The sequence below is a fragment of the Notamacropus eugenii genome, chromosome 4 (genome assembly GCF_028372415.1).
Source record: "Notamacropus eugenii isolate mMacEug1 chromosome 4, mMacEug1.pri_v2, whole genome shotgun sequence".
Taxonomy (NCBI): Eukaryota; Metazoa; Chordata; class Mammalia; order Diprotodontia; family Macropodidae; genus Notamacropus; species Notamacropus eugenii.
Window position 1 is genome coordinate 436,600,180 of NC_092875.1, and position 26,800 is coordinate 436,626,979.

At 37.0% G+C, this 26,800-nt stretch overlaps 1 long non-coding RNA gene across 2 annotated transcripts in view; it reads left to right on the forward strand.

Annotated features, from left to right (window-relative positions):
- The window catches only part of LOC140501901 (uncharacterized), a 156,982-nt gene that overhangs the window by 15,811 nt on the left and 114,371 nt on the right, over positions 1 to 26,800 (forward strand). The window contains exon 2 of one of the 2 annotated variants that reach the window (XR_011966410.1): positions 24,484 to 24,648. The exons of the other annotated variant lie outside the window; for it this stretch is intronic. This is a non-coding gene — a long non-coding RNA (uncharacterized lncRNA). The remainder of the gene's footprint in view (positions 1 to 24,483; positions 24,649 to 26,800) is intronic. 2 annotated transcript variants of the gene reach the window in all.

Here is a 26,800-nt window from a genome sequence, read left to right on the forward strand (position 1 = left end):
TTGTTGCTCATTGCCATGTGTAGGTTCTCCCACTTTCTCCATCACTAACTAATCTCTCTTTGTTTGAGGTTCATGCTATTTGTATGTATCACCCAATCAAAATTCTGATAGCTGTAGTCTATGGACCCACAGCTCATTCCTCTTTCTTCCTCAATGAGTTCATTACCTGGCTCACAATTTTTTTTTCTTCCCCAACTAAACATGTACATTAACTCTCCATCAAATACCCTAACCACTCAGTTGCTCAATCTGTTCATCTCCCATGAGCTACTCCTCAATAACACACAAAGATGATCATACCTTTCATTTTGCCATCACCCACCAATATACCCCATTCAGTGTCCAAAACTTCTGAAATCCCCTTATCTGACTATAATCTATTGTCTTTTCTCCTCTTCCTTAGCTTTCCCTTTCAAAACCTGACTCTTCTTCTGCACCATGTCAACCAATCCCTTGACCCCTAATTCTCTTGTAGGCTATCTCCCCTACACTAGCCACTCTCTCTTCTTCTCCCTGTCTTGACTCCTTGGTGACCCAATTCAACTTTATACTGTTGTCCTCTCTTGAATTCCTATCCCTCTTGTCATATCACTGATTATGCTCAGCCAAGTCTCAGTCTTGAATCACTACTACTACCCATTGCCTTTTCTCCTTCCTACACATATACTAACTACTCAATGAAAGTGAAGAAAATACACAACAGTTTTGACTGGATCCATATCTATATTATATAACCTCAATGGAGACTTCACTGCTGCTAGGCAATCCTACTATTTATCCCTTATTAACTCACTATCTCACTCTTCATACTGGCTCTTTCAAGCCTTTTCATTCCCTCCTCAAACTTCCCATGACTCCTCCTTCCCTTAATCTCTCATCTGAGAACCCTGCCTCATATTTAATAGAAAAAGTTAAGGCCATCCACTCTGAGTTCTCTTTTCTCTCCTCTTCCTCAGCTTCTATCACTCAGAGGCTTTTATGTTACTTTCTCTTCCTTAATCTCTGTCTCATGTGATAAAGTGCCCTTCCCCCTTACCAAGGCTTATCCTTCTAATTGTTTAAGCAATCCCATTCCATCCTGTCTCCTCCAACAGATCTGTCCTTCTTCATCCCCACTCTTTCACTTGTTTTCAATCCCTCACTCTCCATTAGCTCTTTTCCTATGGCCTATAAACATGCCCATGTCTCCCCTATCTTGAAAAAAATCTTCCCTTGGTCCTTCCAAGTAGGCTTATCATCTTACATATCTTCTGCCCGTTTGTAGCTAAACTCCTCAAAGAGGTTGTCTTCAATAAGTGTCTTGACTTGCTCTCTTCCCACTGTTTTCTCAGTCCCTTAAAATATGACTTCTGATATTATCATTCCACAAAAAGTACTCTCCAAAGTTACTAAATAATCTCTTAGTTGATAAATCCAATAGTTTTTTCTCAATCCTCATTCTCCTTGACCTCTCTTCAGCAACTGTTAAGCACTCTTTCCTCCTTGATATTCTTTTCTTACTAGGTTTTCAGGACATCCCTTTTTCCTGGTTCTTGTCCTACCTCTCTGACCACTCCTTCTCTGTCTCCTCTTCCAGATCACACCTCTAATCCTTCAGAATTCTGTCTTGGGTTCTTCTCTCCCTCTATACTGCTTCACTGTGACCTCATCAAGTCCCATGGATTTAATTACCATTTCTATGCTGATAATTCTCATTTCTACTTTTCTAGCTGTCCTCCAATCTCACATCACCAACTGCCTTTCAGATATCTCCAACTGGATGTCCAGTAGACATTTTAACCTCAATATGGCCAAAATGGAATTCATTTACTTTCCTCCTAAATGCCCCCCCCCCAATTATTATAGAGGACAATACTATCTTCCAGTTTATCAGGATCACAACCTAGAAGTCCTTTTGGATTACTCATTCTTTCTCCCCTCACCTATCCCCAATCTATTGCCAAGGTCTGTCAATTTCATCATTGCAACATCTGTCAAATAAGCCCCCGTCTCTCCTCTGACATGGCAACTACTCTAGTGCAGGTCCTTACCACCTCATGCCAAATTTATTGCAATACCCTGTTGTTCTGCCTGCCTCAAACCTCTCTCCACTCTAATCCATGCTCCATTCAGCCACTCATATGAAAAGTTCAGGTCCGATCATGTCACACACCTCCACCCCCAGCTTATTAAATTCTAGTGGCTCCCTATCCCTTCCAAGATCTAAATCAAAATGCTTTTTTTGACATTCAAAGCTCTTTGTAACCTAGCCCTCTCCTACCTTTCCAGTCTTCTTACACCTTACTCCCCAACATGTATTCCTCAACTACATGACATTGAACTCCTTGCTTGCATAAGAAAGACACGACATCTCTCAGCTCTGGGCATTTTCTCTGGTTGTCTTCTATGCCTACAATACTCTCTCTCCTCCACTCTAACTACAGACTTCTCTGGCTTCCTTTGAGGCTTAACTAAAATTTCACCATCCTTTTTGAGCTTTTCTATGGTCTGAGACCAATTCATATTTTTCTTGGAGGCTTTGGATATAAGAGCTTTGACTTTGTTATCTTTTTCTGCATGTCTGTTTTGACTTTCCAAGTCACCATAGTAATTATCTATAGTTAGAGTGTTTTTTTCCCATTGTATGCTCATATTCCCAGATTATTAGTTAACCTTTAAAGTTTGTTAAAGTAGGTCTCTGCTTCCAGGGTGGAGGGTGCATTATCCCAAACTTCAAGGATTTTATGCAAGTATTTTCAGAAACACTTCTAGAGACCTGTAAATTTTCACTTCACCCAAAAATAGTATGATCTAGAGAAGGATATTTTCTCCTCTCCTGGCCTAGGAGTGACCACAAACACTCTTTTATGCCCTGGAACTGTCAGGAGGGTCCCCTGCTCCACTGTGGCAGCAAATCTGGTATGCTAGTACTCCTCCTACCCCTGTGACTGCCACCCAGGATGTGACCTAGATCTGAGTATTGGCAAAGCAAGAGTCCTGCCTCAGTGCTAGCAAAGAGGCCCCTGTAATTGCTTTCTGATCATTTGTTCAATTCCTTTTACTGTCTATGGGTTGAGAACTCTGGAAGCAGCTGCTGTTGCTATTGACTCAGTGCCTCCTAGAGTCAACTCTTGGTTTGTTGGGGCTATGCTGGCATGACTTGTGCTCCACTCTTATCTGAGTGTGACAGACCTTTCTTGTTGACCTTCTAAATTGTCCTTGGAGTCTGTTGGCTGAGATGTCTGGAAACCACCACTGCTGCCACAGATTCAGTCATCCTGATGCCTGTTTCTGGTTTGCTAGGGCCTGGTCTGCACTGGCACAACCTGTGGTAAACTGTACTCCTCCCTCAGCCTGATGCAGCATACCTTTCCTGCCTACCTTCCAAGTTGTCTTGGGCTGGAAAATTGTTTAACTCCATCTTTTTGTGGGTTCTGATGCTCTCCAATTGGTTTTTGGAGTCATAATTTAGTTTGGGGGAGAGCTCAGGTAAGTCTTTGTTTTTACTCTGCCATCATGGCTCTGTGTCCTCAGAGAAGTAAGTTAAATGGCTTACCCAAAGCCATTAGTAGAATCTCCATTTGAACTCCAAAATAAAGTGATAAAATGTACAATGAAAACCAATATATCTGCAACTCACCATTGGTAGAATGTATGCTTTAAGTTTTTTATTCAGATGGATTTATGGTAATATACCCACATTCTTTCCTCATTCATCCATTTGATGAATGATCAACATTTCTGAAATATCTTTCCACCATTTAATACAGTCCTTTTTTTGGAAGCAATTGGAGTTAAGTGACTTATCTAGGGTCACACAGCTAGTAAGTATCTGAGGCCAATTTGAACTCAGATCCTCCTGACTCCAAGACTAGTACTCTATCCACTGTGCCATCTAGCTACACCATGTAAATATATTCTTAAAATATTCCTGATTAGTGGAGGGAGAAAGATAAGCTCTTATATTATTAAAAAATAGACTACTTGGGTAACTGAACAGAGTGAAATAGTCACATGTAGAATGCATATCTATGACCTTAGCTTCAGTGCCTTAACCAACTGAACTAACTAGACACAGATATAAGCTTTTTATACTGTTAATTAAATACCCCAATGGGAAGCTACTAAAGATTATTGATCAAGAAAATGACATGGCTAAACTTGTGTTTTAAGAAGTTTATTTTGGCAGCTGTGTGAAGGATGAGTTAGAGAGAAGAACATCTAGAAGGGGAGATGTTTGAGTGGAGAGATGGGGATAGGTGAAATAGATATTGTGGAAAGAGACTTGGTACTTTATTATATATAAGGATTGAGAGAGAGGGAAGATTCAAGGGTGACCCCAAAGCTCTGGACCTGGGTGACTGGGAGGATGGTGAGACATTCCACAAAATTAAGCATATTTGCTTTACTTGTTAGTTTGGCTTAGAGGAGAATATGAAAAGTTCTGCTTTAGATCTGTTGAGTTTGATATTTCGGCAAGACATCCAGAGGAGATGTCCAGCTGGTAGCTGACAATGAGGGACTGGATTTCAGGAGGCGGGAGGGAGGAAGAGAGACAAAGAGAGAGAGACACTATAGTCTGAACATTTCAAATCAGATAATCAGATCTGGTCACAAGAAGGATATGTCTGACAAAGCTGTAAAGAGTGAATTGGGTGGAGAAGGGAAAATTGAGATGGTGAAAACTATTAAGAGGATGTTGTAGTTGACTATTGCCAGTAGAACTCGAACCAGCCTCTAACTTGAGGGTGGCTGGAATCAAGCAAAGCAGGTCAGAGAGAAGAGTCAGAAGTCAAACAGAAGTTTAATTTTGCAGTGGGGAAAACAGGTTTGCAAACCAAAGTCCTCCTGAGAAAGGAGGCCTTATGGCTTGTGGCAAGGGCAGGGTCTTTAAGAATGAAAACCCCAAAGGCAAGACCACAATACAGACATTCTTAGATCTTGGGTAAATAGTTTCCACAGTGTTCTTGGGTCCTGTGGGAACAGTTTCTAAGTTATTAGAATTATTGAACCTTGTGAACCCTCAAGTCTTGAGGGTTACTCTGTGATAGTCCAATGGGGTACAGAACCAAAGTCAGCATGGTAGGAACAGGAGCATAGCAGCTGGTTCCATTCATGATTTGGTGAACTTTTCCTTAAATATATACTTTAGATTAACTCAGATAAATAAAATTGAGATAATCATCCCTGAGATAATCAACCAGACTCTGCCTTAAATGTGTAGTTTAAATTCGGGTTGGGACAAATAGGAAAGATTGAAGAAACCATACATGGACACCAGTGTGGCCTAGCTAACGGCCTTTGGGAAACCTTGCAAAGCCAAAAGAGGTTATGGACTTTGAGAATGGGGAGATCACTGCTTCTGAACAAAGACCATGGGTCTACAGCAAATTTGAAGCAGAATCACCAGCTCAGCACAAAGCACCTACTGAACTAAATCAAAGAACAAGCTTTCCAAGTATAGTTATCCCTTCCACATCACAGGAATAAAGTGGAGTGTCCCATGATCAGGAAAATTTTGTAAACATTTTTTGGCCATACATGAGAAGAACTCTGAATTATTTCTTTTTCTTTTATGGGATGTTTACAGCACCTTATTGTAAAATTTGGATTAAGTATTTGGTCATAGGCTCTGCTGGCCTTGTCATCTGCAACCTGCACAAAACTCCCAAAATTCCCATATAATTTCTTATCCTGACCCACCATATATCAAAAAGTCATGATGAGTAAGGGATAACTGTATATATCTGTACATCATAGAAATAGTAATAAACATCCAAGGATTTAGGTCAACATTTATTCATTCACTCATTCATTTACAAAGTACTGTGTTAAGCACTGGAGGCAACTTGGTATTCTTGTCTTTACTACTTCCATAGATCCAAAGACTGAATTCATGGTACAGTGGAGCGAACATTGACTTTTGAATAAGAGGACCAGGGTTTAAATCCTAGATTTGCTGCCGACCACCCATATGACTTCAGGCAATCCCTTAATTCTCTGGGCCTCAGTTCCTCATCCATAAAAATAAAAAGATTGGACTGGGTGACCTCTCCTTCCACTTCTAAATTTCTGATTCTATGATCCTATCTATGAATCCTCTGACCTGAATAAGCAGTCAACTGTTACATACCTATGTAGTGAACCTCCCTCTTCTCTAATAGTGGAGGCAGTTGAGGACTTCTCTTTGGGTTTATGGGTGTGGCTGAAAAGGCCTAAGTTTGACCTCCAGTCCTCTCCATGCTGTGCATGGATAAAGCATGATTTTTGACTTGAGACTGTAAGAGCTCGTTCCTACTTGTGATTCTATGTCTAATTTGCTGTTGGCCATGGAGTTTCTTCAGAAGCAACACCATCCCCATTCTCAACTCCCACACCCTCCTTTGGTTTTGCAAAGTTTCCTGAAGGTCTTTAGCTAATATCCATATAGGGTTTCTCCAATCTTTCCTACTTGTCCAAACCCATCATTAAATGGGTAATTAATCACAGTTTTATTCATCTGGGTGAAACTAATGTATACATTAGTCTTTGTTTTCAAAGAGTTTGCACTTTAGTAATAACATAAAAGGAAGTCATGGACAGGGAAGGGTTATCACATGCATTCAACTTAGACATCTCCCTTAGAAAGTCTGGAATTCTAAATCAACATCTCCAGCATCTGTCCTCTCTTTTTGTAGGTTCTCACTAGTCCCCTCTCTCTCTTCTGTTCCCATAGCCACTATCCTAGTTTAAGATGTATTTAATGTTCAGAGAACATCAATCAGGCTGGTGAAGGTACCATATGAGAATTGGTTGAATGAACTGGGGACATTTAGCTTGGAGAGAAAAGACATAGTGAACACATTATAGCTATCTGTACGTATTTAAAGGGCTGTCTTATGGGAGAGGGGATTACATGTGCCCTATTCGGTTGAAGGAAGTCAAACTCAGAGCAGTGGATGAAAGTTGCAGATGAATGAAGGGATGAAATGAATGAAGTAAAGAATGACAAAGCATTTGTCAAGCGTTTACAATGTGCCAAGCATTGTCCTAAGTGTTAGGAATACTAACACAAGAGCTGAAACAGTTCCTGCTCTCTTACATTCTTAAATAGGAAGAGACAATAGACACTGGAGCGTGGTAGCCAGAGAAAATAGTTTTGATCTGCAGTCACAAAGAAAGTCAGTTATTCCGTAGAACAGTCAATTAATCATTTCCAGAAGCAATGGCAAAATTTTTTTACAAATCTTTTTTTTAATTTAGTAATTTATTTTCCCCCAATTACATGTAAAAACAATATTTAACATTCATTAAAAAAATTTTGAGTTCTAAATTCTCGTCTTCCCCCTTCCCTACCCCACCTCATTGAGAAGGCAAAAAATTTGATACAGGTTATATATGTGTAGTCATGCAAAATATTCATAATAGTCATGTTTAAAAGAAAACATAAACCAAAAAAACTCAAGAAAAATAAAGTTAAAAAAAGTATGCTTTAATCTGTATTTAGACACCATCAGTTCTTTGTCTAGGAATGGATTGTATTTTTCATTGTCTTGGATAGTTGCATTGCTGAGAATAGCTAAGTCATGCACATCTAGTTACATCTCTTTCAAGGATTGTCCTTGGACACATAGTCTATTATTAATTTAAGTTTTGGTAGCTTAAAAAGTTCTATGCAGTTTGTACCCCACTGATAAAATCTTTAAGAACCCGAAAACCCAAGGTCATTCTTATAGCCAACAAGTCATCAGAGAAAGACTTCAGAGAAGGACACATCTAGCTTCAAGTCTAGGTGCTCCTTAATGAAAATTAGGCACCTTTGAGGATTGCATTAGATCCTCAAGGACATACAGTACAGTGAAATGTTAATTAGCAGACTGACAGTAGTCTAGTTGGGGGCTAATTGGATGTGGCTGGGAGAGAAATATTTCAAGACAGATTGTTTCTCATTTCACCTTTTGAACGCATCCCTGCAACTTAGCTGATCATTATTTCAAGAAATTAATCAACTGGACATTTAAATTTATATACTTATTTTTTCAAGCACCTAACACATATAGAAAGATGCACCATTTAACCAACATCTCAAATTACAAAAGTATTAAAAAATATTGAATGGGTCACAAATGGAATCCCTGAAGTTGAAGAATTGTTTCATTTAATTTCTCTAAAAAAAACTGTATCTGAAGATAAACATACCATATACATAGTACCATCCATCCTTAAGGAAAACATTAAAAATAGGCATATTTTACCTCAGTCACTACATTTTACAAGTTTGTCCACTTGTAGAATCAGCTCTTAAAAGACAGGCGTAAATCTAACATCTCCTCAAAGTCTTGTCTGACTCCCCTGCATCTCGCAGATCTCTCCTTTCTTGATACTTTGCTGCGTTTAGAGTCTGAACCCTACAGCTCCACATTTCTTTATTTGCAATTTTATGTTATTCTATAATATTTAAAGTCTGTTATTTTTCCCTCTCTATAAGACTATAAGCAATTTGAGGATAAGGACCATATCTGCTTCTTTTGCACCTTCCATAAGACCTAAGACAAAGCTGGGTACACAGGAGGCAGTTAGTATATTCCTCTTGATTGACTGATTGATTTACTTGAAATTCTCCAGTTTGGATCAAGATACTAAGAATACGTGGAAGAATTCAGGGAAGATTAGAAAGGAGCCATAGAGATCACATGAGGAAAATAGGTTTTAGGAACCACATCACTACATGGGTACCTGGGGCCAAGTTCTGGCTGCTCCATATTAGTTACGGTTCTGGCTAGGCTAGTCCTTAGACACAAAGCTTTAGGGTCTATGAAACTTGGACTCCACTGGGAAAAAAAGAAAGTCCTCAAGAGCAGAGACTGTTTCTTTTTTGTCTTTATATGCCCAGTGACCTACATGACATAGTAAGCATCTATAAATATTTGCTAATTGCTTGACAGATGGGCATAGGCTTCAAAGATCCAGAAGTGTCTCCATACTACAGTGAAACAATGGAGAGGAATTTCAGTGGAGATTTCAGCTTTTGTACCAGAAATATCTTCTAGAAAATTGAACCATGTTTGGAAAATTGTGTTACTTCCTTATGGTCACACTGTTATTCCTTGGATCCCTTGAGCAGTAACTGGGTTCAACTTTGGTTGCCTGAAAGAGCCATGGCTGGGGATTAACCTATGTCCTGAGAGAGTAACATTTCACCAATGGCTATTTTCCTCCTCCCTTGGATGCACAGGATGCTCAGTAGACTGGTACTTGGAAGCCTCTTTCATGTGTGAAGTTCTGATTCAAAGTAAATGACAATGTTTGCACACGATTGATAGGGGAGATTGTTTTGTGGCATCACCTTCAGGTGATTCCCCCCTTCTGAATCAACCAAGAATACTGGACAGTTTCCCATTTGATACTTGGCTGGGGATAGTATGTCAGAGAGATTGGACAATGACTCAGCTGTTCTTTCACTGATGGATCATCAGTTTTATTTGTCACCCCAAGACTTAAAATTGTTATTCATGTTGGTTGCAGTCCTTTGTCACATGCTTCACAATGGCTGTGGGTTCTGGCATATGGACTGCTTGGATTCATGGTTAACTGCAGGTAAAGAAACAACTGGTAAGAAACTGAATTCATTTGGAGAACTACACTTCTAGGTCATGTCCTACTGCATAGAGAAACTGATTTTTGTTCTTGGAGAGTATTATTTTTAACACATTTCTCTTCTACTTCACAAAAACAAAATGTTTACAAAAACAGTATGTCTAAGATTCTAGAGAGGGAAGGGACTTTAGAAGACATCCGGTACACTCCTCTCATTGTCTCAATGATCCTGAGACCCAGAGAGGTTTGGTGGCTTGGGATCCTAGAGCTGGAAGGGAGCCCAGAGGTCATCTAGTGCAGCCTCCTCACTTTATAGATGCAGTTAGGTGACTTGCCCAAAGTCACATGGGTAGTAAAGGACATAGGCAGAATTTGAACCTACTCCAAATCCAGGACTATTTCCACTGACACAAAACTTCTTCTTATGACTGAATACATTTTCCTGCCAGTCCTAAAATTGAAAGACTAGTCTTAAGCCTTGATAATGACAGGTGATGATTATCTCACTGGAATTAGGTGTTGCTCACAATTAGTACTGCTGGGCTAGATTCGCAAAGAACTTCTCAAAGGAGCAGATGCCAGAAAATGCCAGACAATTTACATGTTTAAAAAAATCTTAGCACACAGGAACAGAATACTTTAAGATTTACAACACGAAGTCTTCATAACAATCCTATGAGGTGGGAGAGGGACAGATTAATTATCCCCATCTCACAGTTTGTTGGCTTTTTTCTAACTCACTCCTTATCAGGTTGCTTTGCTTCCTATTCTCCTTTGGGACATGGGAGATGGTACATGTTGGATGCCTCCTTACTAGACTGTAAGATGTTTGAAAATAAGAACTATGCAACTATTCATCTCAAGAATATAGCACAGTGCCCTCCGTGTAGCATGTACTTCCAAATAAATGAACTGAATTGGAAGAAGTTGTCTTCATGATTCCCAAATCAATAGTTGAAAATGAAAAATTCAGCAAAAAATTGAGTATAATACTGTACTCAATAGATGGACATCACATTATTGGTTTAATAATTTGTTATTGTTGTTACCGTTTTTGTATAAATTTAATGACCTGCATATTTTAATAAACTGACTGAACTGAATAAATGTTCAACACAAATGAGATTTTGTATTTTAAATTCGCTATAAGTTGTCTAGCCAGTTGTTTTCTGTGTGGACCTACCACTACACTCTTAAATGTAATGATTATACTTTGTAGTATACCTGTTTTTTGACAATTTGGTTTTTCTTTCTTCATTGTTAAATATAAGTTCATTGTTAAGTGTATCATCATATAGGAATTAGAATTTTCACAGTCATTTTTTGTTGTTGTTTGTTTTTAAATAGTCACAGTGGAAAGAGCACTACAGATCTGGGTTCTAGTCCTACTTCTCCAATCCAATCCTAATCCATTCTAATCCAATAATGACATATGAAAACCTACTATGTGCCAGGTACTGTGAATGCAAATGCAAAAGCAAAACTGTCCCTATCTTCAAGAATCTTCCATTCGTTGGGGGATGTGACAACCTTGGGCAAATCATTTCAACTTCCTGCATCTCAGTTTCCTATAAAATGAAGAAATTGGACTAGGTGATCTTTAAAGCTGCTTCCAGTCCTGAAACTTTACTAGTCTATGAGTTGGGTTCTGGATTTTATTCTTGAAACACATGTAAAGTATAAATACTCCCCTGGAGATATTCTCAAAAGTTATTACATATTTTTACATAGCATGTGTTTATACATAGAACTACAAATCATCCTGAGCACAAGACCGAAAATCAAGTGAATATTGCTATCAATTACTATGAATTAATTAAAAATTTTAAATCCATCTTCACACAACTGCCAAAACAATCTTCCTGATATGTAAGCCTGTTTTCTATTACTCCCTTGCTCAAAGTTCTTCAGTTACTTCCTATAGCCCATAGAATTAAATGAAAACTCCTTGGCATGAGTTGTAAGGCCCTCCATAGTTTGGCTCCAACTTTCCTTTCCAACTGAATTTCATGCTTCTCTATGTACAGAACAAACTAGGCTCCCACCCATTCCCCAGTCTAATCCTGTACTCTGACTTCTGTATTCATGCAGGCATTTCAATGCAAAACCATGAAGAATAATCACCTCCTCTCAGACGCCTTCTTGATCTCCCCTGGCAGCAAGATACCATTCCCTCCTGGAATTTTCCTAGAGTACTTTGTCTGACTTTCTCCTGTGTTCCTATGACATTCCACTCTTTGTCATTCTTTCTATCCTCAGCCCTAGCCCTTAGCCAGTGCCTGGCATATATGAAGTGCTTAATAAGTATTTATTGATTGACCATTCTGGGCTAGTTTGGAAAGAATAAAACTAAAAGTAAAGAGACTCATCTATTGAGATAATCCCAGTGGGATAAAATGTGGACCTGAAAGGGGTGGTAGAAATAGAAATGAAATGGAGGGAGAAAATGTTAAAGAAACTGCAGAATTCATAATCAGTAGATTTGGTGATTGGTTAGATGTAGATAAGCAAAGAAACCAGAGAGGTCAAAGATGACTTAGATATTTTCATCTGAATAACTAGAAGGCAGTGATAGATTTAACAGAAATAGAGAAATCAGGAAGAGGGATGCAATCTGGTGGGGAAGGGAGTATTAAGATGATTAATTCAATTTTGAACTTTTAGAGTTTGAAGCATTAACGAGATGTGCAAGTAGACCTGAATACTAGAAAGTGAGAAATGGGGGTCTGGAGAAAGCTACAGGAATACTAAGTGATTGACTTATTTTCTGGGGCTGGAAATAACATGCCTCTTCTAATATGAGTTCCTGATATGATATCAGGTTTATAAAAGAACTATTTAATGCATCATTTTAAAATAATATTCAAGTGAAACTGATCACATCATAGAGTTCCCTGAATAGTTACTTAGATTTTCCTCATAACCAATGGTAAAACAAAAAAAGATTTTATTTATTCCATAACATTATAGTTAAAATGTAATCTGATTTTTCTTAAGAGGTAAAATATTACTAACAGGGGCATTAGACATGTTTTTAGACATTCATTGGCTTCTAATTCTGGTTCTGACACTAATTGGGGGTGTGATCTTAGGTATGCCATCTCCTTGGAGGGGCCTCAAATGTTTCATTTGTTAAATGATTCATTAAATTCTTCGTATGTTAAGTGAACTAAATATCCTCTAAGGTTTCTTGTAGCTCTAAACTTCTATGATTTCTTGAAAATAATCATAATATCACTTTGTTCAATGTTGTTACAATGCTTCTGTTGCTTCTCATCCATTAGGAGGGTAGTAATACTTCCCAGAAATTTCCCTTTTCCTTTTATAACTTTGGAGTTGAGGAATACTGGATTTACTCAGCACCAAATGAAAAATGAAACCCTTATTCAGATGTGGATTAAGTAGCTAATGGCTCCTTCTCTTTATAAGCTGTGTCTTTTGGAAAAATTGCCAAACATTTAAATGTTTCAACCAGAAAATATACAACTCATGTATGATGGGGAGAATTTGCCATGGAAACATATTCTCTTCCAAGTACTAAGACTAGAAAATCACTTGATTCTTGTCATTTGTGAAAATCCCATGTGTGTTCGATGATATCTGTGCCCTTAACCCATTTTCCCCAACTCACTTTTATAATATCAACACATCACCTGATAAAAATTTAGCTATAGTTTTGAAAAGGTCTCTCAAAATCTCTTGACTTTTAATACTGTGTGAAGATACTGACAGAACATGTTACCTGCAGTCAGAAAGGCCCAGTCCCACCTCAAAAAAGTGCCATCTACTTCATGAGGGAGGTCTTTCCTGATTTTCCTTGCAAAACCTTGGAGAACATAACTATTCAGGGACAAAGAGATTGAAAACTAGCACAGATTGGTAATTTTTGTTCGTCATTCGCTGGTGGTTGGTTGCACAGATGAGAATTTATGTGCTCTTTAAAATATGAGAAGATAGAGCTTACAACATTTCAATATATTACAATATATTTATTTTTCTAAGTGAACCACATAGTAAGCATAAGTGTCACCTGGAAGTTTTGACATTTCTCTACCAGCACGCTCCTATAAATAAATGATAGCTAAAAAAATCAGTAGCATGACATGGAATCTGGTCACACATTGATGTAGGTGGTTATGGGACCCTTAAGTCAAGAAAAGCACCGTAATCAGAAGTTTGCACTTTCATCGTCTTCCTAAGCCACGATAAACCTAGGATTTGACAACGAGCATGTTTCAACACAAAGCAGATTTTGCATTTTTGTTTAACTTTTGTGAGACATGATGAGACACCTAGGAGGGAACTGTCCAAGCCAAAAAAAAAAAAAAAAAAAGATGAACAAAAATTGCCAAGTTTTTTAGTTGATCATAAGCTCCATATGAATCATTAGTGTGATAAAGCTGCCAAAATAAGCCGATATGATCTTTGGTTGCTGAAATCCTGGAATACTGGATTACTATTCCTGAAGCTTTTCTCAGATTTATGAAGCTCTTAACATATTTTGTTTCTTTTCAGGCTTACAATAATTCTGTGAAGTAGGTACAGAGTAAGTTCCACAAGTATAATTATCTTCACATATTCATTTTATAGACGACTGAAGATCACATGGTCTAAATGACTTGCCTATGATCATATAGCTAGCAAATGTCAAGATTTGAACTCAGATCATCCTCATTTCAAGTCTAACACCCCATATATACTGACTCTCCTTGGATATGTAATACTGAGGACAAGTGAGGTAGTCATTCCACTGTGTTGTATGCTACTCAGACCATCTAGAATGTATGTAGTTCTACACATCACATTTTAAGATGAACATTGAGAAACTGAGTGTGTCTAGAGAAGGACGAGGTGAGATCTCAAAATCATGTTATATGTAGAACAGTTACAAGAACTGTGGATGATGATAGGATATCTGTCTCCAAACATCTCAGCAGCTGTCATGTGGAAGAGAGATTTGCTTTAGCAGCTAAGAACAAGCATCAAATTGTGGAAGTTACAGAAGGCAGATTTTTGATTCAATAGAAGAACAATTTTACAATTATTGTTGTTTTTGTTTGATCATTTTCAGTGACCCAATTTGAGATTTTCTTAAAGATACTGGAGTGATTTTGCCATTTTCTTCTCCAGTTTATTTTACAGATGAGGAAACAGGCAAACAGGGTTAAGTGACTCACTCAGGGTCACACAGCTAGTAAGTATCTGAGGCCAGATTTGAACTCATGAAGATGAGTCTTTCTGACTCTAGGCTTGGCAATCTATCCACTACACTACCGAGCTGCCCTTTTACAACAATTAGAGTAATCCAAAAAAGAAATAGGTAGCTTTGTGAAGTAATGAGCTCCCTCATTATTGAAAATGTTCAAGCAGAGATTTGATGATCCACCTATGAAAAGTGGTATATAAAAGAGATTACTCTAAGGAGAAGGAAGTTGGATTAGTTGACCTTTAAAGTCTTTTCCAAATGAAGTTTCTAAGATATAATTTGACATTTGTCTTGTGAGAAATAATTCATTTGGACCTCTACCCTAGTCCAATTGGTATGAATCAGTTACTAATCTACATAAATCACACACAGATGCATAAGTTCTTATAGTGGGACTCAAACTTTAATGTAATATTCACTTCTTGTGTACCAAGTTATGAGTTTCATTTGCACAACCATGAGAATGCTGAGAAAGATATCTCCATCCTGTTTTACTCAAATTCAACATTCAAACCCAGCATCAGTGGGATGCCTTGATGCTTTAGAAAGTCCCCAAATGTTTTTTTGTACCTCCAGACCTCTCTTGAGCAAGTGACCATTTTATGACCACTTAGTGGATGTGCCCCATACTTTGCCCAACCTGTGGCCCCACCCCTGCTAATATGCCATTTTTGGTCCTCAAGAGCAAGATTTATCAATCAGTGAGATTCTGTATTTTGTCATGCCTCTTTTGCAATTTGAATATCAAACCCTATAAAAAACAAGGTACTGGAAGAAGGAGGCATCTCAGATCATGAGGAAGTCTGAGGTCTACTTCATTAGTGGGGACCATGGACCCTTTAATAAGTGCCAGTGGCTCAGAGCTCTGCCTCGGTCTCTTTTATTGTAAGTTGGACAATTTTAATTCCCACAGTCTCTTGACAGAATGTACACGCCTCAGGAACTGTGTCATTTTTATCTTTGTAACCTCGATGTCTAGTGGAGGGCCAAGTAAAGGTAGGCACTTTAATAAATGCATTTTGATGGACTGATTCTGCAAAATGAATAGTCTCCAAGGTAACTTTCAGTTTTGAAATTCTGTTTTGCAAAAGAATTCATTGGAGGGGTCAAGTTTTAGGGTATGACTATGAAGGGGAAATACATTCTCTCATGTGCTCCAAAAATGTCTTTTCCATGCTTTGTTTTCTTGGTTAATGTAACCCCTGCCCCACCCTCATTGCCAGGGAAAGGAAACACTTGAACAAGGAAGCACAAAAAGACTGTGCTCCCAAATCCTTTATAATTCAAAAATAAAAAACAAATATTGCCTAGAGGTAGACTGAGATGAGGAGGGAAGAGAGGGCAGTACCCCCAGGTTGGAAAGTGAGTGTAACACAACACCTTAACCCTAACCCACATAACTGGTGGTAAGAAAACACCTTGCCTAGAAACCTAACCCTTTGGTATAGAATGCTGTCATTGGGACCAACTCTCTGAGTGATCCTGGTTTGGAAATTAAAGAGTCTTGCTGAAAATCATTAGAATGAGCAACAATTACGTGTTTTCATGCCAACAAATTTTTTACTGGTTCCTGAGTTCTCTGGTTTTGTTGGTTTTGCCTAGTCATTTATATCATACTATATGTCTGAATCATATTTTGAGTATATCTTGGTTATAATGTTTAGGGAATTTGAAGATCTTCCCTGCCCCTTAATAGGCCCGTGTGACTTGCTTTGAGTTTTGGCCCAGCCCACAGCTTGAGTCACATGAAGCCCATGGCGGGAAGAGTTTGCCCAACTAGTGGAGCAGGAAGGGTGCAGCAGGAAGAGAGAGTGAGGTGGAGCTGGGAGAGAGAACAGCTAGTGTGAGTGAGAGAGGGGTATTTTGCCTAAGGGAGCTTGTTTGTGAGGAGGCCTAATGAAGGGAAGGCTTGAAGATGGTGGTCCTTTCTTTATTGGTAATGTGTACGTACTTCATTGTTATCATGGTGGAACTGGCTTTCTGGTATCTGAATAAATATTTTGGTCTTGTTTTTGAGGAAGAGAGTTCATATTTTGCAAATTTACCCTGAAAATATGCAGGCATATCCATAACGGCTGCAGTGAGTATCGCATTGGCACTACATTGGTATACTTAGAAAGTCTTAGAGAATCAACTGAAAAGCTAACAGTACCAAATCTCAGACTACATTATAAAGTGATAGTCATCAAAGCAATAGTGTTCGATAAGAAATAGAATGGCTGATCAATGTAATTGATTAGGTATGCAATATACAGAAAGGTAGATAGGTGACACAATGGATTGAGCACTGAATCTGGAGTCAGGAAGACCTAAATCCAAATCCAGTCTCAGACACTTATTAACTGTGTGACTCTGGGCAAGTCACTTAACTTTGTTTGCCTCAGTTTTTTCAACTGGAAAATGAACTGGAAAAGAAAACAGCAAACCACTCCAGTATCTTTGCCAAGAAAATCCCAAATGGTGTCTCGAAGAGTTGGATACTATTGAAATGACTGAACAACAAAATACAGAAGTAAATGAGCAGAGTAACATAGTGTTTGATATAACCTGGAGAGTCAACTAAAAAATAGTCAGATACTTTAATGGATCTGTAATCTCCATCAAGAAGATATTCCATCAATCATTACATGTCACAACTAATCCATTCCTTATCATTCAGTATGAATTTTTCTCCTAGAATCTGTGTAAGTTGAGACAAAGAATACTGGATCTAACCTTACAGGATCTAGGTTAAAATTCTATTTCCTATTACTTACCTTGTGACCTCAGTAACATGAGAAGAGTGACAGATTTGAAGGTGAATCAAGATTTGAATCCTTGGTTTACAATTTACATATATGATCTTGAAAGTCTTGGAGCCTTGGTTTCCTCACCTGTAAAATTACAGGATTAGTTTAGATGGTTTCTGATGTCCTTTCCAGTTTGTGATTCTATAACACCTCTTTTATAGGCTTCTCTTTATCTATAAAATTAGTGAATTTAACTATATGATTTCTTGAGGCTCCTTCTTACTTTCTATCCTATGGCCTTTCCATAAATTCTTCATTGTATCATTCATGGAGCTAGCAGGGAACTTGGAGGTCAACTATTCTAACACATTCATTTTATAAGTGAGAAAACTAAGACTCAGAGAAATTAAATGATTTACTCACAATCACACAGAATAGGTGGCAAAGCAATGATTGGAACTAATTGTTGTTCTAATTGTAATCAATCAATGTTTATTGGTGTGGACTGGATTAGGAAGTCGAAATTCCTATTTCTAGAATACCACCATTCTCTCAATAACCTAGCTACACAATCTAGCAATCATTTTTGACTCTTAATTCTGTCTCCCTGCCCATATCCAACCATTTATTGTATCTTGTATTTCTACTACTTCAACATTTGCCCTGTCACCTTCTTTCTAGTCTCATCACAACTATCCTAATCCAGGTTCCTCATCACCTCTTGCCTGGTCTATTACAATAGCCCCTAACTCATTTTTGTGCATCTAGTTTCTCCCCCTTTAAAATTCACCCTCCAGACAGATGCCAAATTGATGTCCTAAAACAGGGATCTAACTATAGTGCTGCTTTACCCAAGAAACTTCAATAGATCCTCATTGACTAGACAATACAAACTCTTCTGTTTGACCTTTATAGATACTTACATAGTAGAGCCCTTCCCAAGCCAAATACCAGCCTGTCTTCCCAGACTGCTAACTCTTTACCTCCTCCACCTCTCTTCACCCTAATCCTCACACACATAAACTCAATGCTTGCTTATGGAATGTTCCACATCCACAATATTCCTCTCCTGTCTTTTTGATCCCTCCTCACTTCTGCCTATTAGAACTCCCATTTCCCCTCAAGCCTCAGTTCAAGTGTCATCTTCAAGAAGTCTTTCCTAATTCGCCCTGGTGGCTAGTGTCCCCTCCCCAAATTGTTATGTATGGATCCTACAAATATCCTTTGTTTACTTGTTTGGGAACACGTTGTATCCTGTAGTAGAATACAAGCTTCTTGAGGGCAGAAACCATCTTACTTTGTATAGGTATCCACACTGCTTAGCACATATGTAACACAAAGAAGCAGCTAGGTGATACAGGAGATCAAATACTCCACAAGGAGTTGGGAAGACCTTAGAAATTCATCCTGTGTCCCTGGACAAGTCACTCAACATCTGTCTGCCTCATTTTCCTCATCTGTAAAATGGGGATAATAGTGGCACTTACCTCACAAGATTGTTGTGAGGACATGAAAGTAAAAGAATGTTACTAAAGCTCTTAGAAGCTTTAAGACATTACTCAAATACTAGCTAAACACAAAAACTTAATAAATGCTTGTTGATTGATTAAAAGATCAACCCAAACATAGGGAACCATGAATATGGCTCTGTCCTATACGTATATGACTTTAAGTATCCTCATACTATTTCCTGCTAAACTGTGTGTGGTTGAGTAAACATGGGCAGGGAAGGATTTGAAAGTCTTTCAGTCAACAAGCATTTCTTAAATATTTATTACATGCTGTGGGGAATAAAAAAAAAGTGTCCTCAAGAAGCTTACTTTCTAATAGGGGAGAAAACTTGTATATATAAGTATATATAAGGCACATCCAGAACACATTTGTGGTAACCTGAGAGGGGAAGGTATGAGCAACTGGAGGATCAGGAAAGATCCACTGGAGTGAGTGGAATTGGAGTTGAGTTTTAAAGGATTCTAAGAGGCACCATGAGAAGAGTATTCCAGGCATGGGGGACAGCATACTCAAAGATATGGAAGATGAAGTATTATATGTGAAGCATAGCAAATCAGCTACATATGGCTGGGTGGTCAAGGATATGAAGTGGAGTAGTAACGTGTAAGATTAGAAAGTTAAAGAAGGGCCAGCTTGTAGTGTTTTCATGCTAGACAAAGGAGCTGATATTTGAATCCTAGAGGTAATGGAGAACCATAAAAGTATACTTCAGGGCACAAAGGGGGTAACATAATGAGATCCAAATTTTAGGGTGATCGCAGTGGCAGTTTGTGGAGATGGACTAGATTTTAGGCAGAGGAAACAATTATGAGGTTGTTGAAATAGTATGGATAGAGGTGATGAGAGCTGAACTTGGTAGTAGCTACGTGAGTCAAAAGAAGAGAATGATGTGAGAGGTGTTGGGAAGATAGAAACAATAAAATTTGACAGTTGATTATATAGTCAGAGATGCCAGGGATGACACTGAAGTTGACAAAAATAGGTCACTGAAAGTATGATGCTATGCTCCAAAGAAGCAAGGAAGTTTGGAAGAGGGAAGGGTTTAGACGGGAATGATAATGAGTTCTATTTTGGATATGCTAAGTTTGATATGCCTACAGGACACTTCTTTAACTTTTTAATGCTCATTTTTAGCATTCATTTTTAAAAAACATTTAATTCCAAATTCTCTCTCTCCCTCCCACCTACTGAGAATGTAAGTAATGTGATATCAATTATAAATGTCAAGTCATGAGAAACACATTTTCATATTAGCCGTTTTGCAAAAAACAAAACAAAATTTTTTTAATTGAAGAAAGTAAAAAAATATGCTTCATTCTGCACTCGGAGTTCATCAGTTCTCTCTGGAGGTGGATAGCATTTTGCTCATGGGTCTTTGGAATTGTCTTGCTTCATTATCTTGATCAGAGTACTCATTCAGAGCTACATCATTACAATATTGCTGTTACTATGTACAGTGTTCTCTTAGTTCTGTTCACTTCACTGTGCATCAGTTCATATAACTCTTCCTAGGTTTTTCTGATATCATCTTCCCCACCACTTCTTAGAACATAATAGCATTCCATCATAATCATAGAACACAACTTCTTTGGCCATTCCCCAATTAATAGGCATCCCATCAGTTTCCACTTCTTTGTTGCCACAAAAAAGAGCTGCCTTAAATAGTTTTGTACATATAGGTCCTTTTCTAGTTCCTTTGTTTTTTGGGGGGTTTTTTTGAGATACAGATCTAATAGTGGCATTGCTGGGTCAAAGGGAATGCACAGTTTTATAGCCCTTAGGATATAATTCCAAATTTTTCTCCAGAATGGTTGAATCCATTTACAACAGTGTATTAGTGTCCCTATTTTGCCACATCCTCCAGCCTTTATCATTTTACTTTTCTGTTTTGTTAGACAATTTGATAGCTGTGAAGGGATATGTCAAAGTTCTTTTAATCTGCATTTCTCTAATCAATAGTTATTTAGAGCATTTTTTCATGTGACTATTGATAGCTTTGAAATCTTCCTCTGAAAACTGTCTTTCCATATCATTTGACCATTTATCAATTGGAGAATGTCCTTTATTTTTGTAAGTTTGTCCCATGTATTCCACATATATTTCAGAAATGAGGTCTTTATCAGAGAAACACTGTAAATTCCCCCTATGCACATACGCGTTTCCTGTTTTCCTTCTACTTTTGGCTGCATTAGTTTTGTTTTTGAAAAAAAAAACTATTAAATTTCATGTAATTAAAATTATCCATTTTATTTCCTGTAATCCTCTCTGTCTTTTCTTTAGTTATACACTCTTTCTTCATCCATAGATCTGATAGGTAAATTTTTTCATGGTCCCCTAGTTTATTTATGATATCACCTCATACATCTAAAACATTTATGCATTTTGGCCTTATATTGGCATGCTGTGTGAGATGTTGACTTATGTCTCATTTCTGCTAAACTGCTTTTCAGTTTTTCCAGAAGTTTTTATCAGATGATGAGTTCTTACTTCCAAAGGCTTGCATCTTTGAGCTTATTGAACACTAGATTATTATGACCACTTACTAATGTGTATTGAGTTACCTAATCTATTTCACTAATCCACCACTCTACTGCTCAGCCAGTACCATATTGTTTTGATAATTCCTACTTTGTAATACAGTTTAAAATCTGGTACTCCTAAGCTTTCTTCCTTCACATTTTTTTTCATTGATTCCCTTGATTTTCTTCAACTTTTGTTCCTTCAGATCAATTTTGGTACCATTTTTTTCCAGTGCAATAAAATAATTTTTTGATAGTTTGATCAGTATGGCATTTCATAAGTAAATTAATTTAGGTAGAATTGTCTTTTTATTATATTGGTTCAGCTTACCCAAGGACAATTAATATTTTTCCAAATGTTTAGATATATCTTTACATGAAATTTGTTTTGTAAATGTGTTAATATGCATAGTCTATGAATTTGTCTTGGCAGATAGACTTCTCCCAAGTATTTTATACTGTCTGCACTTATTTTAAATGGAATTTCCTCTTTCTATTTCTTTTTGCTGGGTTTGCTGTTAAAACATAGAAATGTTGATGATGTGTGTGAGTTTATTTTATATCCTTCAACTTCTAAAATTGTTTATTGTTTCAACTAGGTTTTTAGTTGATTTCCTAGGATTCTCTAAGTATACCACCATATTATCTAGAAAGTAATGGTTTTGTTTCCTTATTGTCTATTTTTAGTCCTTCAATTTCTTTTTCTTGTCTTTTTGCTATGACTAGCATTTCTAGCATAATATTGCATAACAGAGGTAATAACGGACATCCTTGTTTCACCTTGACCTTATTGGGAAGGCTTCTACCTTATTCTCATCACAGATAATTCTTGCTCTTGATTTTAGATAGATACATCTTATATTTTTAAGGCAAGTTCCATTTATTCTTATGCCTTTTAGTATTTTTAATAGGAATGTGTGTTGTATTTTGTCAAAAACTTTTTCTGCTACTCTTGATACAATCATGGGATTTTTATTGTCTTTGTTATTGATGTGATCAATTATGCTGATAGTTTTCCTAATATTAAACCAGCCCTGCATTCCTGGTAAAAGTATCACCTGGTCATGGTGTATTAAATTTTGATATATTACTGTAATCTTCTCGCTAGAATTTTATTTAAAATTTTTGCATCAATATTCATTAGAAGAATTGTTTTATAATTTTTTTCTGGTTTTGCTCTCCCTGATATAAATATGAAAGCAATATTTGCATCATAGAAAAATTATGTATCTAAAAAAATTTTTAAACAATTTGTATAGTATAAGGATTAATTATTCCTTAAATGTTTAATAGAATTCATTTGTAAATCTATCTGTACTGGGGAATTTTTTTCTTGGGGAACTCATTTATGGTTTCTTCAATTTATTTTTTCTAAGATAGGGTTATTCAAGTATTCTTTTCTATTTTGTTCTTTTCTTCTAACCTGTGCAATTTATATTTTTATAAACATCCATTTCACTTAGATTGTCAGTTTTACGACATAATTGGGCAAAATATCTCCAAATAATTGCTGTACTTTCATGTTTATTGGTGCTACACTAATCCTTTTCATTTTTGTTACTGATCATTTGAGTTTTCTTTCTTTTTTTATATCAAAATAGGAGGATGAATTGCTTCACTCATCTTGGTTGAAAAGTAATGACAGAGTAGAACAGTAACCAATACGGTAGGGGGTCATAGTTTTCTCCCCTAAAGCAGGCCATGGTCTGACCTCAAGGAGTATTTGATCAACCAATCAAAGGGTGGGAAGTTAGGTCACATCCTACCATATCAAAATAACAATTATTTGTCTATTTTATTGATTTTTTTCATTAAAACCAACATCTAGTTTGTGGTTGTTATTTTAGATCAATGACTTTTTTACTTTCAGTTTTATTAATCTTCCCTTTGATTTTCAGGGTTTCTAACTTGGTGTTTAGTTGGGGGAGCAATTTTTTTTTCTAGTTTTTTTAGTTGCATGTCCAATTCATTGATCTGTTTTTTGGTCTTTTATTGATGTACATGTTTAGTGATACAAATTTTCCCTAAGTACTACTTTGACTGTATCCCACAAATTTTAGTATGTTATCTCATTGTTGTCATTTTCTTTAATGAAATTATTATTTCTATGATTTATTTTTTGACCCACTCATTCTTTAGAGTTAGATTATTTAGTTTCTAATTAATGTCTATTCTATGCTTCCACAGCCCTTTAATGAATGTGATTTTTTATTACACTATGGTCTAAAAAGAGTACATTTAATATTTCAAGCTTTCTGCATTTGTTTGTGAGGTTTTTTGTGCCCTAATAAATGGTCACTTTTGTGAAGGTGCCAAGTACAACCGAGAAAACAGTTTGCTCCTTTTTGTTCCAATTCAGTTTTCTTCAGAGGTCTATCACATCTAACTTTTCTTAAAATCTATTCATTTCTTTAACTTCTTTCTTATTTATTTTATTATTAGATTTATTTAGCTTTGTGAGGGGAAAGTTGAGGTCTCTCATTTATCTAGTTTTACTGTCTATTTTCTCTTATGACTCATTTAACTTTTCCTTAAGAATTTGGATACTATGTCATTTGGAGCATACAGGTTTAATATTGATATTTCTTCATTGTCATTGGTGCCTTTTACCAAGATGTATTTTTCTTGCTTATCTCTCTTAAGTAAGTCTGTTTTTGCTTTTGTTTTGTCTCAGATCATAGTAGCTACACTTGTCTTTTTTTTACTTCAGCTGACACATAATAGATCCTTTTCTAGCCCCTTATTTTAACACTGTATGTATCTCTCTGTTTCAGTCATGTTTCTTGTAAACAACATATTTTTGGATTCTGCTTTCTAATCCATTCTCTTATTTGCTTCCATTTTATTGGTGAATTCATCTCATTCATACCCACAGTTATGACTACTAACTGTATATTTCCCTCTATTCCTGTTTTCTCCTGTTTATTCTTTTTTTTTCTCTTTTTTACCCCTCCGGCTTAAGAGCTCCTGGAGATGCTGCTACCAGCCACCAGCAAGTCCCACCACCTGAGCTCCAAGCCAGCCTCTACCCTCATGTGACAGATCTCTGCTTCACAAGTCATTTGGACAGGGAAACTGTCTCACCCTGACCTGTTGTTGACTCTACTGTTTCAGAATTTGATTTGAGGTATTATTTTAAAATTCTTTGGAGAGTAATGTTGGGAGAGTTTAGCTGTAGTGCTCCTGTACTCTACCATTTTGGCTCCCCACATTGATTTTTTAAAATTATTTTGGATACATAAAGAAGGATAAATCATCGTTTCTATTGCATAAAATATTCCATCCTAGACTCAAATGTCTACACCCTAGTGTATCAGCAAGGAGGGCCTGCTCTATGGGTTCTTAGATCTGCTTTTCTAAAAGGAAAGCAACTTTTGAGAGGTCAACAATCACTTTAATCAAGTACCTATATCATTCACTTAGTTCAAGGGAAAAAGTCAGCACCCTGAACTTCAGAGACAACACAAACAGAGAAATAGAGATCAACCAACAGACAGGGCTTCCAACTGTCTGACTGTAAGCACTATATACAGCACAGATCATCAGACAGATCCAACTGTCTGCTATATACATACATAGTTACCAGAGAGAGAAGCACCAATATCTGGGTTTTCAAAGCTGGGGGGAGGGGGTTCCTTAGCGGCTGCCCAGAGTCTCATCTGGCCAAACAAACACTTCCAATGAATAAGTCCCAAAGTAAAACCTCACCTCAGAGTATATATACACTTTTCAGAGGCAGAGGGCATCACAACCCTTGAAAATCAATGCATTAGAAATTAGCAAAAGATGTGAACCTCCCCTAATCAAACTTTCCTTAATGGGCAGACCCATTAATGGGTGGGGAAGATCTTTAACTCTCTGATGAACATTACACCTAGAGTATATCACAACAAATCAAAGTTGAAATATGACTACACATTGTCAACTAATAAAAATAGTATCTTTCCACTCTAATGTGAAAATGAAGATTTGAGGAAGTGGTAGAATGGTGGCCAGAGAGTCAAATACTGTATCTTTTTCATTAAATATAAAGTTCTTGTATAAAGTTACTTTTTGGTCCTATTCTGATGTATAATCTGTATGGGGCATTCCCACTGGAAACTCTCTCCAACAAACTCTTCAACATATGTTTATCTATACCTGTTAGTCTAAAAGTATTCCCTGATGCACTGAGAGATTAAGAAACATTCCAAGAGTCACACAGTCAAGCATTCATCAGAAGCAGAATTTGAGGAAAATCACAACATGGACTGGTTTGATTTTCTCCTTTCAGAAAAGGGAGGTGTTTGGCACAATTATTGAGAATAACTGAGGGTGTGGGGTTTTTTAGGTTTGACTATAAGTATCCCTGAAACTGAAAAACTAGCCCAAGTTATGATCATACTGATGATTTCATATTAATTAACTATACACCCACTCACAATTATTGGGCAAACTGTGACCCATGAATCATAGGAATGGCAGGAGCCATGTTTAGTTTTGGATCTGAATTAAAAATATCTGTGGATATCTAGTTTGAGATGTCCAAAGGAGATGCTATACTGGAGGTCAGCTGAGAGGTTAGGTCTGGATAAGTAGATTGGAAAATCATCAGCATAGAGATGACAATTGAATTCATGAGAGACAAATGAAATCATGAATTGAATTATGAGATCATCAAGTGAAATAATACATACAGGAGAGAGCAGAGAAGAGGTCCAAGTGCAGAGACCAATGAGACACACATGATTAGCAGTGTGACTGAATGAGATCCTCCACTGGGCTAAGTTTATGCTTTATAATTTTGCAACATTCAATTTTGATTTTTTTTTGTGATTATTGTTTTTTTCTATTCAGATTGCTATTGCCATTCCACATATTGTTTTTCTCATTCTTTTTACTTCATTTTTATCAGTTCACATAAGACTTCATGCTTCTCTGGATTCATTATATTCACCATTTCTTACAGAATAGTAATATTCCATTATATTCATCATAATTTGCTTAGCCATTCTTCCAATCAAAGGACAGAGGGTTTTTGTCTTTAGCTCTTTACTACCACAAAAAGTACTGCATAAATATTTTGATGTATAAAGATCCTATCTTTCTATCAATGACATTTTTGGGGTGTATGTCTAGCAGAAGAATCTCTGATTTAAAACATGTAGATGTTTTAGTCACTTTCTGTGCTTAGTTTCCAATTGCTTTTCAGAATTGTTGTACCAATTCACAGATCCACTAACAATGCATTAAGGAGCCTATCTTCCTACAACCCTACCAATGTTGACCATTCCTATCTT